Source organism: Etheostoma spectabile, chromosome 2 (assembly GCF_008692095.1).
Source record: "Etheostoma spectabile isolate EspeVRDwgs_2016 chromosome 2, UIUC_Espe_1.0, whole genome shotgun sequence".
Taxonomy (NCBI): Eukaryota; Metazoa; Chordata; class Actinopteri; order Perciformes; family Percidae; genus Etheostoma; species Etheostoma spectabile.
In genome coordinates, this window is record NC_045734.1 from 14,328,538 (window position 1) to 14,333,961 (window position 5,424).

The following is a 5,424-nucleotide window of genomic DNA, read 5'->3' on the forward strand; positions in this document are numbered from 1 at the left end:
TGGGTAAAAGGTCAACACGGCACTTGGGGAATAATTTTGGTAAGAATAGTAATGGTAACTCAAAGGTGGGGATGGAAGTGACTACATTTCCATTTGTTGATTTTTTTGTTATGTACTTGTATTAATTCTTGTATACTTGATCACATACATTCCTAGTCACATTTAGTTTAAAAAAGTATCAGTTTTACACTTGTCCTGACTTAAATATATAGTACAATTTCTTGATTACATAATTTGTCATAATTTTACACCTGGATCTTGATACTTTCTGGAGGTTTACCATTACCATGTTGCACTTAATTCAGCTGCAGTTTATAAGGTCTGTTTTCAAAGTAAGAGGCAAAAGTTAATTTTCTTCAGGGTATGTACGGGTGCTTGAAATCCTTACATGCTTGCATTTTGATGTTTTCAAGGTTTGAAAGGTGGTTGAATTTGGGACACAATGCTTGAAAATGATTAAATTTTTCTTTGATTTTTGCAACCCATTCAATAAATCACGTCAAGAACCGTGTCTGTAGCTATCTGCGGAGCGAGTGAGGACAGGCCGTCACAGACAATGGCAAAGTTGGTTTAATATTGGAAGGTCAAGCTCCATAATAGATTTTTCGAATGTCTAAAAGCCAACGTCCAATATAAAACCAACTTTACCACAGAATAATTTTGCATTTTAGAAATAATCTCTGGTTTTAAGTTAAGGCTCCCCTAGTTGTCTGCTGTATGTCACTGTTGCATTCAAAAGGTATTTGACATCAAGTTCTCTGAAAGATTAATTGTACACATGCATTCGCTTGTGTGTGTGTGTGTGTCAGTAAGTGGAACTCATCAGAGATGGCTCTCCTTCCTTTTCTTCTTTGCCCTCTTCTTCCAACTCTTCCTCCTTGAACTTGTCCTTGTTGCCATCCCTTGCCTCTCTCTCCTCCTCCCCTTGTTCTCGGTCTGTTGTTGACATTCATTGTTCAAAAACAGGTAATCTGACCTTTGACCTATTTATAGGCCTAAACTAAAGCAGTGATCGATTAGTGATCAGTCAAGCAATTAATGGTTGCACTTGTGAGAAGTGTGTCTGACCTGAATAAGTGTAGCATTTTGATTGGTTGTGCTTGGAAAAGGAAAGCAAGTCACAACCTGTTAGATTGTTGTGTCTCTGGTAGAGAATTGTGTGTAGTGTTTTGAAAAAGGTGTTTTATATAATGGAAAATTGAGTGAAAGCCCGAGAAATAGCTGATGGTTTTGGAGTACTGGTGTGTGGTTTGAGTGAGATTTTGTGTAAGCTGTTTTTAAAAAAACGTAAAACATGTCATGTCAAATTTGGATGACGTATCAATAAGTGTGCACTTGAAGTGAGATAGGTGAGTAGTAGACTTTTGACAGACTCACACAGCAGTTTGTCTCAATGCATGGTTTTAATTTGACATGATACATGAAAGACTAAATGACTTTCATAACAATTTTAATTCAATTTCCTTTTATTAAAAGCTCTAAGAGGCTCTCCAGCTCCTGTTTACATCACTTGTCGTGTCATCCTTTAGGCAGTAGCACTAAGTAACCGTTGCAAAGAATTAAAGATGTGATAATTGTTGTAAAACTTTAAGGATTTTGACAAAGACACAGATTAGTAGGCAGACAAACCCAAAATCACACGCCCTTGGTGGTTTCAGTGTTGGTGTGATGGTGATACCTCTGTGTCGGCTCAGGCATCATATGAGTGACATGACACAGATTGATTGTTGCATACTGCTACAACCTACGTCGTCCCAGCATTGGCCAACTGTAAACACCAAAATCAGAGTCAAAGTCAGTCAGTGCCACACCAACCAGAACCTGAAACTGTCTCATAATAGACAAAGTGATTGATTTAAGACGAACAGCTACGTTTGAACTGGAGAACAAAAGTAACTTAAATGTGAAATTCAGAAAAATATTGATCTCAAGATGAATCTCTAAAGTTGCTAAATACATGTACTTAAACACAATTTTAAACCACTTCTACTTTACTTGATTGTTTCTGCCTCTTTATACTTTTCCTCCACTACAGTTCAAAGGGAAATGTACTTTTTACTGCACTCAATGCATTTTTTAACTTTAGGTACTTTCTAAAGTCAGATCATTAATGCAAGGTATAATCAACACAAAATAATTATGTAAATTACCCTGCAGTATATAAAGTAATTAAAATGACACCACAAATTAAATGAAACTGATGTACATCAATGCATCAATAATTATAATATAAAAGACTTCATTCTGAAATGAGCCATTATGCATTATGAGTCCTGTACTTTTGATACTTATATTTTTACGTTAGTACATGATCCGAATACTTCTTCCACCAGCGTATTGCTTATCCCAGCATCCTTATCACTTATAACTTGAACTGACAACAATGCCATTAACTTGGTACATTTACAAAAACAACTCTACTGTCTTCAGTCATTAGTCAATAGTATGCTCTTGGGATTTACCTCCGGTATTAATCTGCAGACAGCACTGCTCTTTGGTATCATCGGGTTGTGCTGGAAACCAGAACAAAAAATCCAAAGTTGTACCACCAGTCCAGAACCAAGCAGTTTCCTAGAAGACATAAAAGAAAGAATATAATAAAATACCGTAAAATTAAAAACAAAAAATCTTTTATTCTGTCAGAACCATCAAAACCCTGTGTAATGAAATATTACCTCTTGGCAATCTGAGCCTCCAATCCATGTTGGTTCAGATGTCATCCAGCGAAAGGCCAGGTCTTTTATAGTTCTTTACATTTTACAAGATCGTTCATTTATCAATAATTGATTTTTGTGTGGAAACTTATTTTTAATCCTGCCAACAACTCAAGAGCAGACTTTGCACTCTGTTGCTTCATATTAAATGTGAAAGAGTGAATTACTGGAAGGTTTCACCTGCGCATCAACTGTAAAGGCTATGAACCCTGTAACTTTATCTGACTTTGATCCTATTGCATATTATTACACATTTTAGTACAAATTTAACTGTCTGGTGATTTCAGATTTGTTTTTTTTACCCATGAATTTTCTTAAAAGTTGCCTGCTTTTGACTAAATACATGTAATTACTGTGACATATTGTCCACTGTTTATTTGCTAATAACATAATACTACTACTACTACTACTAATAATAATAATAAGAAAAATAATAATTATGTATCAGCGGTTAGGTATTGATTGATGATATTGATGATCATTTTCTGTTGTTGAAGGATTTATCTCACTGAGTCCCATTTGTCCTTGCTCTTGAAGACCTCATCTCTTGAGGAACATTATGGATAACATTGCAAGATACTTTAAGATTGTTATTCAGTGTTACAGTATAAGATGTAACTGCAAGCAGTATATTGTACTAATATTCCCTGTAGTGTCACTTTTTGAACTGTAATATTACTGTTATAAACAGCATTGATATTGCGGTCATTTGGTTATGGGTTAACAACCAATGTACCTGACTAATTCTGACCTTAAAGGAGTTATTAATATTTATCTCCGAGGGGGACATAAGTGTAACAAATACCGTGGCTGTGAACCTGACGGCGGACTGGGGAAAGTAAGGATCCTATTCTTATCAATTTATAAATACATAAATGCATATCACTGACTAAATATTGACATCTACATTTTGATTATCAACTTCTCATGATTATAAGAGATTTTAAAAGTTGTTTGAGAATATAGATTAATTAAAAGTAAATGTGACACTGTAAGTATAAGTATCGTTGCTTCCTTATCGGAACTCTCCACAGAAGTTTACCTAGTGTAATTTACCTGCAGAGGTGGTCCACTGTTTCATAAGAGTATTGACTGTGTCCTTGGACGTGGGGGGATGTATTTGTATCTGCATGTATTTGTTTGGACCAAATACATGCAGGTGAAAGGACTGCCATGTGGGAACGATTTGTGGCTAGAAAAATCCCTGGAACAGCTTTTTTTGGAACATGCAACGTTTGTGCATGATATGTATTAACCATAAAAGATCAAATTGGGAAATTCAACAGGTTTTCTTCATTTTTTAGCAGATGATGAATGTGATTGGCATCTATATTTAAAGTTCCAGTTATTTAAGATAAAAAGTGGATCCTTTGCCAGGATAGGATTTTTTGTCATAGCCGTGACTTTGGTGGTCCCCTCCATTTTTTTCCTGTAGCCTCACCATGAGGTTCACATTTCTAATTTAATAATATCAAAGCACCCAAAAGATTAAAATGTAAATGTTATGCTTCAAGTAGGCTAGTCAAGGCAATTTCTTCATGTAGCACAATTCATATTTAATTCAAAGTGCCTAACATCAACAGTAAAAACAACAGATTACATATAAAAATTAATAAAAGATGATAAAAGACAAAATTATGAATATGGTTGTACAGGTTTGAAAAGCCCGGGAGAACGGGAATGTTTTAGGACCTGATTTAAAAAACTGTAAAGTGCTGGCCAATCTGTGGGCCTTCTGGGAGTTTATTCCAGGCATGAGTAGCACAAAAACAGAAAGTTTCTCCAGGCTTTGTTCTTAATAAAGAGAACTGCAAGCAGCCCGGCATCTGAAGACCTGAGGGATCTGGTTCATGTCTTTGACGTAATTTGGTCCTAGCCAATAAGTGCTGCATAAACGAGCAACAGAATCTTAAACTTGATTTTGTTGTTTACTGGAAGCCTGTGAAGTGATATCAGAACTGGAGTCACATTTAAGTACATTCATGTAAATCAGAATTACTGTTTCTGTTCAGTTGATAGACTGCCAGGAAGTCACTCCCATAAAATAGTTACTCTTGAAACAACAGCGGGATGTGGCGCCCTTTGATTTGTGTATTCTGAATGATGTCCTTGTTATAAAGGAATACGTAGCAGTCCAGTACTGAAAGAAGATTAGATATAGGTATAGCTTTTTTGCATCTTGACAACATCTCAAAACACACGTGCGGTGCTATGTACTTCACGGGGCAATTTATGTCACTTCTTAAGCTTATATATTGTACATAGCCTACATATTATAGTGTCACCAACTGACTAAACTGACAATTCTTCATATAGTATAATACAGTATGTCAGAGGTCATTTACATACACTGGAGACTGTCAAGATAAATATTTCATACACATAAATTGTATTTATTTTTACACCTCCATTGTCAGTCTCGACACGTTTTTTGTTCTTCTGTGTAAAGAAACTATTGCACATTTACATACACATACATTTTTGAAAGATATACAGAACTTTGTGCCCTTAAAAGTTATAAGTTATTACTTTTCAATACACAATTGAAATCCTGTATTTAAAACTAGTACATACAATTTTTTAATAAAATATATTCATAAGTATTTCCCCTTGCTGTTGTTCCTTTTTTTAATCTCTTTTTATGTTTTGGATGATTTCTTTGCTGTGTAAAATAAAGTAAGTACATTTTTGTAATTAAAAAACAAACAAA